The sequence below is a fragment of the Macaca mulatta genome, chromosome 15, assembly GCF_049350105.2.
Source record: "Macaca mulatta isolate MMU2019108-1 chromosome 15, T2T-MMU8v2.0, whole genome shotgun sequence".
Taxonomy (NCBI): Eukaryota; Metazoa; Chordata; class Mammalia; order Primates; family Cercopithecidae; genus Macaca; species Macaca mulatta.
In genome coordinates this window covers 110127151-110139426 of record NC_133420.1, presented here as the reverse complement: position 1 = coordinate 110139426, position 12276 = coordinate 110127151, and positions in this window count along the sequence as shown.

Sequence of the window (12276 nt, the reverse complement as noted above, 5' to 3'; positions counted from 1 at the left end):
CACTCAGACACATAGTCAAACACACGTCACTGTACCCCAATAATGTAAACAACAAACAAACCGAAGTTAAGAATCACTTGGTGATTTTGAAGTCAATGACTTCCATGACCACTTTTTCTCATCTTCAGTTTCAAAATAAGTCTACATATGCTCGTGACCCTTTCCAATATCAGGTCAGGGTCTAATGGTTTCTAGCTATAGCAGACACACATCTTTTGATTCTGAAGGGCATCATTATATGAAAAGACAGTTGCTATATGAAAAACTTCAAGCTGACCATGGTTTCTTATTTTACATGGGTTATGTGACAGTTTATCTACTGCAGGGTGATATGTGAATAGGCTGCATGAAGAGTTAAAAATGACTGAGTAGAGTACCTAAATTATGTTCTCTTTCTGATATTAAGTTACCACTTGTCTGTAAACTATAGGTATACTTTTCTTTGAAGGCAAAGGGGATTGAGATAAAAGAAGAGTATATGGAGAGCTTCTGCTATATTTGTAATGTTTCATTTCTTTTAAAAAATTATGAAGCTAAATATTAAGATTTGACAGGACTGGATGATGAACACCTAAGTTTTGCTATATTATACTCTATATCCTCTACCATTATAGTTTTCTATTTGCTTAAAATATTTTATTCTGAGGAATTAATAGAATTTTCAACCTTGGCAAAAGGTTTCTAGGTGCTGAAAAATAAAATCCCAGCTTCTTAGCATGGCAAGCAAGCTTGTCATTATGTGGCTCTGCTTGCTCCTCTGACCTCACCGCTCTCCCTTTGGCCTCTCTGGAATTAGTGACTCATTAACAGTTTCTAAAAGAGACAAGGGACTGCATTTCACCTCTTTATATTCTCAAAATATCCCCATCCAAGTCCGTTTGGTAAACTCCTATTCCCACTGTAAAACCTCGGTTAGGCATCATCTCTGTAAAGGCCCATGTGACTCTTCCCCACAGAACTGGATTGTCTTTGCACCTGCAAGAAGCACATTACTGCACTGTGTTTTCGTATATTTGTCTCCTCTAGACAATGAATCCCTTATACACCAGAGTTATGCACTCCTAGCACTGTCTGGCACAAATTTTTAAAAATTTTCATTAGTTATTATTTCTGATTTTTAAAGTAATGGATTCCTATTTTAAAGATTTCAACAGTTTGGAAATGTATAAGGTAAAAGTATGTCCTCTTTCTCATTCCCAACTTCCTATACCAACTCCATGGTTAGTAGTGTCTTATTTGTATTTCTAGAAGCATTATTTGCATATACTAGGATATAAGGATATAAACTAACAGATGAATACACAAAGGCTCATAATCACTTTATATAAAAATAGGAAAGTGAACATTGTATATAATGTTCCTATATATATATACACACATATGTGTATATATATACATACATACATATGTGTATATATATACACACACAATGTTCTGCATCTTGATTTTTTTAAAAAAATACAACAAATTGCATCTTACTTTGTCCTCTATTTATATTAGTCCCTATAGATCTTCATTATGCTTCTTAAAACCTCTAGATATCTCATATTATGCATACAATTTAGGGGGACTTAAGAAGCAAGTAACACACAACCTGGTTGAAACTGTAAAGAGGATATAGAGGTTCATTAATTGGGAAGAACCTTGGGACTGGCTTAATTCAGCAATAAACACCATCATCAAGAACTTATTTTTATCACTCTGCTTGGGATTCCCTGGTATTAGCTCTATCCTTGGATGGCTTCTCTCATGGTGGAAACAAATTGATATACAAAGACTAGGTTTCACATCTAAAGTCACACTCCTGTGAACAATAAAGTATGAAAATGCATGGTTTTCTTCATCCTCACCAATGCCAGATTTATCATTGAAACACAAGCATGTTGTTATTGCATATTGTTGATCAGAGAACTCTTGAATTCAGAACTTTCTGGTACCTTGTAGCACCAGAGATGAGTGTGAAAAAATTAGATTGATATATGGTCAAGATAATGGTGTTGATAATGGAGGTGAGAAAGTTTGGACCCAATTAATAGTTATACAAGAAACTTGAGATATTTCATCAATTTGAATTAAAGGTCAGAGGAAAATCAGATTGCTGTTAATATGGGAAGTATCTTAAAGAGGAGAGACAAGAAGTCCCACATAAAAAGTTTTCCTGGCCAGGTGCAGTGGCTCATGCTTGTAATCCCACCACTTTGGGAGGCCGAGGTGGGCGGGTCACTTGAGGTCAGGAGTTTGAGACCAGCCTGGCCAACATGGTGAAACTTCACATCTACTAAAAATACAAAAAATAGGTAGATGTTGTGGCAGGGGCCTGTAGTCCCAGCTACTCCGGAGGCTAAGGCAGGAGAACTGCTTGAACCTGGGAGGCAGAGATTGCAGTGAGCCGAGATTGTGACACTGCACTGGGTGACACGGCAGCCTGGGTGACAGAGCAAGACTCCATCTCGAAAGAAAAGAGAAACAAAAAACAGTTTTCCTTTTCCTTTATCTTTCGGCTGATGCTTAAAACATGACCACAAAATATCTGATCCTTCATTTACAAAGAATTTTGTTAAAATTTTGATGTATTTGAAAAGGTAGCAGAGTGTATCATTGTGTGTCAAGGATGGTCCACTATGGGGAATGAAGCATCAGACAACAGGGAGAGAAAAACGATCCCCTGTACAGGACGGCTGTACAGGTGGGGCCGGGGAGGAAAATGCAGGGATCGGCTGAGATGGCCTACCGGGAAGGGAAGTTTCCCAGTCTTAAGGGACTTTTTCAGAGTTTGTTCTAAAGCTGGAGCTGAAACGTCTAGTCTGAAGTCTTCAGTATAGTAACTATCAATTCAGTTATACCCGAAGAGAAAAGGTATCGTCACTCTTGGCAGCAGGGTGTGGGTGCTGGGGTGGTTTAGAGAAGATGGAAGCTCAGGGCTCTATGAATACACTCAGAAACATTTTTTTTAAATTAAAAACCAAAATATTTCAGCTCAAAGAAAATTTCAGATTGGTTACATATATATGTATATGCAGACAAGTTTAGACCATCATATTCAGATTAATTATACACCCCCCCCCCCACACACACACACGCAGAGTGAGAGAGAAAGAGAGAGAGAGAGAAACAGAGAGAGAGAGGTGAATTTAGGACTCTAAATCATGGCAATTGGCTAATAATGTTAGTAATAATAAACAGACTTAAATTCTAAGTTAGGGACTCCACTCCAGGGATGATAAAAGGCATTACAGGCCTACAATTACACCAGCAAAGATCTCACTTTGCTAGTATGAACTAGGTGTGGCCCTGCCCCCAGGCAGTGAAACAGACTCAAGTACCTACCTGTAAGCATAGCTTCAATGCTTGTCTCCACAATGCAGGCATGTTTGGAGTATTAATAAGATGGTATCTGTAGGGAATTTTAACTCTGAAGAAAGGCCAAAAACAACCTCAGTGCTGTGTTATTACCATCCTGTGAATCACTCAACAGAATTATAACTAATGCTGCCATGGTGAGATTCTGGAACCTCTACCACAACATTGAAACTCTGGACTTGACTTTGGTAGGCTGAAGTTACTCTTTCATTACAACTCTCATCCATTTTTCTATTGTGCATCAAAGGTGACTGTTTCACCAATGGCAAACTTTCACAATCTCTTCTTGCTTCCCTCCCCAACTGGCCTCAGGAGTAGAGAAGAATCGGGCATAGACAGAGAAAACCTTCTATTCTCAAAGAAGAGGGAAACTTCTGAATGTAACTAATCACACCATAGCAGCCAAGTGGCTGGAAGCACCAAGAGAATTATAGGAAAGCATATGGGACACGGAAGGTCAACTGGCAAACATGCCTGGCAGACATGGTTTTGCAATCAAGCTAAAAAAAGCTGCAGCTCTCCACTTTAACTAAGATTTTGCTAAGAGTCCAAGTACTGCTTCTCACTTAGTGGGACTAGGAGATAGCTAGCTCCAAACTTCTTAGAAATCTTTCCCTCCATTCCTTATCAAAAATATAGGGGTTCTTATCAAAATTAAATATATTAAATTGAATATGTGTTGTATATAGTCAAAATGTAAGAATTCAACAATCATTTATTCACATAAGTTTTTATTAAGTCAACGACACATTATTGTGGACATATTTCATGCTAGACTCTGAATTAGGTATTGGAGATGCAGGAATGTATATGACCCTACTGTTGATGATGTTCAGTATAGCAACAGGGACGTAAGTAAACAGGTAAGTACAATGCAGAATGGTCATGGCAATGATAAGGCATGTCCAGGACACATTGGGATAACAAAGGAAAGGCACTCAGGCCAGCCTGTGGCTGTATAGTGTATAGGCACATTTGTATTTATGTATGTATGTATGGGCAGGCTGTAGACTGTGGAGGAGGGCAATTCAAAGAAGGCTTCTCAGACCTGGCAATTCTTTATATGTCCTGCAGAAAATGAACAGAATTTATCCAATCAAAGGGGGCCTGAAGAATGGACAAGGTTGGTAAGCTGTAGGTATATAGGTCCAGTGGTGTAAGCCAACAGTTTCAGGACCTTACAGCTGGTTCTGAATGAACAGAACATTCAATGCATGTGGTGCAAATTGGGAGATAAAAGTAAAGAAGAAAGTAAAGAACATATAAAGTGTTTTGCATGCAAAACTAAGGGTTTGGGGTTTTATCCTGATAGTTATAAGGGTTTTTAAATCATTTAAATATTATTCTGTTGACACAAAGACAAGTTGGAAATTGTCCCTGGAGGCAGCAACCAATTAGGAGGCTGCAGTCTTAATAATCTTCATCCAGAGGAGAAGAGAAAGATGCCCAAATGGGAGCAGTCAGAGTGGAACTGGTAGGGAGAAGAAAGAGTTGAGAAATATGTAGAAAATTATTTATATAGACAATGTCAGAGAGCTGCTAAAAAAAAAGGAGGGATCTACAATGACTATTACATGGCTGCTTTGGATAACAGAGTTAACATGTTGCCTTTACCTGAAATGCTAAAAATAATAAAGAATAAAATTTGGAGTCTGAAAATAATAAAGTGGAAATGAAGAGCTAGTGGCATGGGATACGAGTTGAGATTTCCATGCCGTAGAAGTCTACTGGGGGATCAGCAGTATCAAGTACACTTGAAATCAAGTGTGTGCATAAGGCTACTGAAGAGGAGTATATAGAATGACTAGAGAAAAGGGCTAAAAGGGAAACTATCGAGAATATCACATTTAGTAAGTAAGTAAAGACAGAGGAGTATATGATGAACATTAAGAGGCAAAGTCCAACAGGTAGAAGGAAAACCAGATTAGAGTACCACTCTTTGAAGCCAAGAGAGTAGTTTCATGGAGGAAGTGGTTAACAATGCCCAATGTTGCCAAGGAGTCAAATAAGACCTTCAAGGAAAAATGTTCTTTGGACATTGTAGAGGCCCTTGGGGTCCCTTCCCAGAACAGCTTCATGAAAGTGGCAGTACAGATATGGTGGAGGAATAAAGAAAGTAAGCTGTAGATGCCTGCAGAAAGTTCCTAATTGTGACTCTACATACTTACCATACACACATACTTGACTGTACACAAACATTTAATTTTAATGCAAATGAGAACAGTTATTATTGTTCGATTGACCCAGGAATTTTGATAAAAAAGATGTAGGAGACCACTTCTCAGATGGCTCCTAGTTATCCCTACCTCGTGGTCTTCATGCCTTTGGGTAATTTCCTTTGCTTGAGTGTGGCTGGAATTAATGATGTGCTCCTCGTCCATAGAATGCTACAGAGGCGACGGGATGTTACTTCTGAGATTCAGTAAATCTCGGAAGAACATGGCTTTCATCTTGGGGGTATTCTCTGTCTCTGCTCCAGCTCTGGGGGAAACAAGCTTTCATGTTATAAAGAGCCCTGTGAACAGGCTTACATGGCAAGGAAGTGGGATCTCCAGCCAAAAACCAGGGAGAGCCTGAGGCCTGCCAGCAGCCTCATGACTGAGTCTGGATATGGATCAGAGGGCTGCCAACAGTCATGTGAATGAGCTTGGAAATTGATCCTCCCCTAGTTGAACCTTGAGATGACAGCAGCCTTGGCCAGCTCCTTGACTGCAGCTTTGTGCGAGACTCTGAACCAGAGGCACTCAGCTAAGCTACATCCGGATTCCTGACGCCCAGAAATGCTGAGACTGAAAATGTTTGTTGCTTTAAGTCACTAAGCTTTGGTGTAATTTGTTACACAGCACTAAGTAACTAACGCATAGGATAAACATCAGGTGTTTATGTTCATCAAAATCAATTTTCCTATCTTAGCGTGTGCCTCCAGCTATAATCTCAGCCATGAGCGATTATATTTCAGTAACAGGACTTTTTAGGGACACAGTTTACTTCATCTTTTTTTTAAATACAAAGTAACAAAAGTCTCCTGCTTAGCCAAAAACCAACAGCAATTACAGAGTTTTTAGTATTTCTTAACACTGCCATCATGCATGTGCTCCATTCATAATTGAAGGCTAGAAATGCAAAAGAGGTCATCATGGTTCATTCATTCCCTGCCAGCCTACGGAACAGAACCCAGCCATTATTTCATTGCCTTCCTAGTGATTAATTCATCACATCTGTCTCTCCTACCCTCTGCTTTCCTCAGCTGGCATCTTGTGCTCTCTGTTTACTAGACTCAGAAATGCCATGTCTCCTAATCCTCCAATCCTCATGTATAATCCTGTGCTCAACTCAAATGTTTCTTGATTGTATTGGATGTTATCACATCCTATTGACTGCCTGGAGTTTGCTGTTATCTCCAGAGGGTGTTCATCCTTTTGTAATTAACAGCTTATTTGATTCAATGGTAACAGAGGTCAGGCTGTGTGTATTTTACCATTCTGAGTTTGCAGGGGTATTTGCCCTCCCCTTTGATATCTTTATTTTAATTACTTCTGAGATTTGTGTCTGTATCCGTAGGATGTGGAGTGTCAGTTATTTTAAATATTTCTTTTCTTTTTAATATAGTTTGTGAATACTTCATTCACTCTGGAAAGATGCTGTGCCAGGTTTATCAAGCATTTGGTTTCTTTCTTATTTTTATTTATTTATTTTGGTTCAGCTCCATTTTCCTCTGTCCTTAACAACCAAATTTCAGTTTGCATATTTTGATGCAGACATCACAAAAGGCTAGTTGAAGCTCTCCCAGGTAGAAGTTAAAATAAATATCGGGAGGTCAAATATATATATTTTTGTGTACTCGACATCTTGTTTCTTGCCATATTCTGAAACATAAAATGCAATATGAATAAATGTGATTGGCTTTTATAACACTTACCAAAACTTTCTGCAACTACATAAGGAATCTTGTAGGTCAGTGAACAGGAAAGACTTCCTTTAGGTACAAATGATGAAGGTTATTTGAAAATTTAAAAAGAAACAATAGTTCCATGATACCTGTTGTTGGTATCAGTCATTTGGCTAAAGATAATAAATATTCTTCATTAAAAGTTTGCAAGAAAGCAATATCAAGATCCATGCAAAATACATACTACAGAAACAATTGCAGCCATCCAAGAAACAAAATGATCTCCCCCTTTATCCCAAAGATAGCAAAATTAAATATGCTTCTAGTTTATTACAGTAACCAGTGCCATATTTTGTCTTCAAATTCGGGTTTTGTGTTTGGTAAAGACCAACCTGATCATTCAAAGATGGGTACACAGATTTGCAAATGGGCATCTTTAATTTTGTGATCAATTCATGTGATTATCCTAGAACATTAGGCAGGACTTATCAGTTGACTGGGGCATAGAAACTTAAAAGTGGTGGCCTGGCATGGTGGCTCATGCCTATAATCCTACCACTTTGGGAGGCCTAGGCGGGCAGATCTTGATGTCAGAAGTTCGAGACCAGCCTGGCCAACATGGTGAAACTCCGTCTCCACAAATAATACAAAAATTAGCCAGGTGTGGTGGTGGGCACCTGTAATTCCAGCTACTGGTAGGCTGAGGCAGGAGAATCATTTGAACCTGGGAGGTGGAGGTTGCATTGAACCAAGATCATGCCATTGCTCTCCAGCCTGGGCAACAGGGTAAGACTGTGTCTCAAAAAAAAAAAAAAAAAGAAAAGAAAAGAAAGAAAGAAACTTAAAAGTGGTGATGGGGAAATCCAACCAGTTAAACAACAGCTTGAAAGAAGAAAAGCCTAAACGTCCAATGTCAGAGAAGGCCACGGCCATGATTCCAGGTTGTCCGGCAAGTAATGAAAAATTGGCTACGTAGCCCATAAGGGTGATGAATATACAGATATGCTGACTCAGCTTCCCCAATGTACCCGAGATGAAGACAGCATAATGACATCTGATTCATATATTCTCACGTAATAACTTTCTAGGCAGCTGTAGCATTCTCTAGCGGGCCACCCAACTGACTCCTTCTTCCAAAACATTAACTAGATAATAGCAAGAGCATTTTTATATTCAAATTGCACCATCAGTAATATAAATGAACTATATTTCCTAACTCCATTAGTTCCCTGGATGTTGCTAACATTTTAAGGTAGTCAAATTACATGCAAAACCAATTAAAATGTGTGATTAAATAGTGTGATACTGGTGCATCAAAATAATGGAACACATTAGAAAGTTCAGATATAGATTGTAGTTTAAAAGGAATTTAGTATATGATAAAGGAGACAAATTAAGGAGGAAATGAAACTGTTTAGAGACAGAGTCTCACTCTGTCACCCAGGCTGGAAGAATTCAGTGACATGAACACAGCTTCCTGCAGCCTGGACCTCCCCTCCTGAGCTCAAGTGATCCACACACCTCAACCTCCCATGTAGCTAGGACTACAGATGCACCAAGCATGCCCAGCTAATAACTGAATATATTTTGTAGGGACAGGGTCTTACCATGTTGCCCAGGATGGTCCTCAACTCCTGGGCTCAAGTGGTCCTCCATTTTCAAAAACAGTTTTGGAAAATTTGAGAAAAATCATGAGTCTCTATGGAGTATTTTCAGATATTATATTAATGGAGAATATCATATCTCACTTCAAGCTACTTGGAATTTCAGATCATTTAAAAGGAAGAACATTTGAGGGCAACTAGGTCAAAGGTTTCTTTTATAGACTAGAAAGCAAAGAGATAAAGTGATTTGTCCAACATAATATAGCAGTGTTGATAGGTCTAGAGTCTAACTCTAGACTCATGTTGTGGGACACAGAGATCCCAAGCCTGGGGGACTTTCTTTTGAGCCACACTATTTTCAATGACAGTTATATATCAGGAACTGCTAGGTTTTCTGATTTGGCTAAATAAAAAGCAAAGAGGAGAAAATATCTATTTCACATTTCCCAAAATGAGTTCCTTGAAGCACCAGAAACACTTTGCTAAAAACAAACAAGCAAGAAAACAAAACAAGACTTTCATGGTTAAATTCATTGGAGCACATGCTACATAACTTTCTCAAAGTCACGTAAAAACTCTCAGAAGTCCTGCAATAATGAAGTTGGCTTAACTTTATTTAATGTAGCATTTCCCCATTTTCCAAAGATCTCTTTTATATAACATCTATTAATGCTGCAGAGAAGAACACACTATAGGCAACTGTTCTGGATTTAGGCTAAAGAAAAATAATTGCTGGAAATAGACAAGGAAAGAAAGTAGGAGTGGGCAGGAGATTAATGTCCTGTTCTTCCCAAACTCTTTGAATAATTGCTTCAATCCTCCATTTTACTTGGTAGTTCCAGGCCTATAATTAGGTGTGTTCTTGTGCCTCTTCCAGCAGCATGGGGCTGAGCAACAGGCCTGCTACCTGCAGTTTGGGACCTGTTCAGGTTCTGAACTGAGCATCCATGGACAGGGAGTGTGTTAGCATCCCCAGCCCTCCAAACACAGGATTTGGAGCTAGTCACAATGACACAGATTTCCCTGAGTCATAGCATGTTATGCCTCCTCACTATGTTGACTGAAGTCCTTCAAGGGTCTTTACTTCCATTTGATGTATGGTGTGAGTTTTATCCAGAACCCTACATGTTCAGGAATCTCTGTTTCTAGGACTGCAACCTCCTACCAGATTCTTTTCACGTGCCTAACTTCCCTTTAGACATTGGCTAGGGTCTAACTATGAACAAATAACTATCAATAGAGCTTATATTTATTGAGCATTTGCTATATGTCAGACATGGTTCTAAGTAATTTACATTACATAGAGCATACCAATTTCATGCTTTCAATACACACTTTGTGCCAGGTACTGAGCTAAGTAATACAACCAAACTAGAAATGGCTCCCGCTCTCATGAAGCACAAAACATAAGGGGATAAAAAGATGTTATTCAAATAATTATATGCATACAAGATCATAACACAAATGAAGAAATCATCTGAGATAAGTAATATGAAGAAAAAATATAGGGTTCTGTGAAAATATATGTTAGGCATCTGAACAAGTTAGGAGGACTGAGATGGGTACTTTGATGGAAAAGTCAAATTTGAACTGAAATTTAAAGGATGGTGAACAGCAAAGACAGTACGAGCAAAGGTCTAAGGTGGCTGTGGACATGGCACATCCTGGAGAGTGAAAAAGCAGCCATTTGGGCTAGAGCTCAAAGAAGGGAAAGATGACTTACAAGATCAGAGAGATAGGGTCACGTGTTATAAGGATTTCAAGACCATGCTTAGGATTTTATGCTGTGAGTAATTGGAAGCCACTCCAAGATAACCTGACACAGATTTTTAAAAAATATCACTCCTCTATAGCATGAAAAACTAATTGGAAGGGGATGAGAGGAGATGAAGGAAGATGATGAGAAAACTACTGCATGGCCATGCAACACTGATGCTAGCTTAGGCTAAGTGGAAACTAAGAAATACAGATATTCAAGAGATGTTTAGGAGGCAAGATCAGCAGAACTCGGTGATGGATGGGATGTGGAGAGTGAAGAGGATATCCCAAGGATGACTTTTAGGTTTGTGGTCTGTGTGCTTGGGTGGATGAAATGTCTCTCATTGAGTACAGTAGTCAGGCTATTAAGTACTAGTTGCTGGAAAGAAAATATCAGGGACTTAACTAAGTAAATATTTATTTCTCATTCACAATACATTAGGGCATTCATTAGATGGCCATTCATGAATGCCAGATCCTTGTATCTTCTGAGGTCTTGAGAGACGCCTACACGGATCTTTTGCTTTTAGCGAGCCAACAAGTGAAGATCGCACAGGAAGTTTTAAGGCCAAGACTGGAGTTGGCATACTGCTGTTCACAGTCCATTCACCATTAATATGTCTCAAGAGAGATGGGAAATAAAGTCTTCCTGTGTGTCCTGGCATTGGTGAGCTTCTAGCCAATCTGCTCCACTGAGATTGAAAACAGTGGAGGTGGATCCGATTTGGGAAGGATGGTAGACATTAAGCCTGGTACCAATATTCTGGTTTTTCTCCCTGCGAGTACATGGTAGAATTATATTTTTCTGATCATTTGAATTCAGCATGGCAGAGTTTGACCAATGGCATGTGCATAGCAGTAACATTTGTTATTCGTGGGATGGAAGTTCTGAAGAACCCTGCCACAGCAACCAGTGATGTTCCTGATGATGGAGGCTCTGTCCGTTGGGGTCTTCAAGGGAGGATGGCCTGGAGCAGAGCCCTCTGCCTATCTAAGATGGGCAGGTAGCACAAGAGAGAAATAAACTTTCATGGTTTTAAGCATTGAGATTTTATGGTTGTTTGTAGTTGCAACATTACCTAATGTATCCTTACTGAGAAGAGGTAAGATTATGAGGTTTTTTAAAATATGAAAATTGTGAGGTATCTTTTAAAAATCAAAGACAGGATTTTGAGAAGATCATTAGGCATATGAGTCTAAAACTCGTAGGTCAGGGTTAAAGGTGCACATTTGTATGTCATCAACATATCACTTAATACTCCTTACAATTTTAGAAGGTGAGTATTATTATTATTATTTTATGTATTAAAGAACCAAGGCTTGGATTATTGCCTAAATTCATTCTTGCCATACTACTAAGGGGCTGAGCCAGGACTGGCTTTCAGATCATACTAATAAACATGGTCGTTTTATTTCTTTTCTCTTCAGCTTGCAATCTTGGTGCACTCTCATGAAATAGTTTTTTATACAGACCTGCCTAGCTGCCTTCATTCCTAGAGTACCCTTTCTGGACATAATCCAGAGGGTAGTTGAGAATCTGGGGAAGCAGATGGAAAGCTGATGATTCAGCATGTAATCCATATAGTATTTGTGTTACGGCATACAGATTAACAGGATAGGCGAGGCGAAGGTGGGTAGAGGGTCAGTGAGCAACAGGCACCCAGT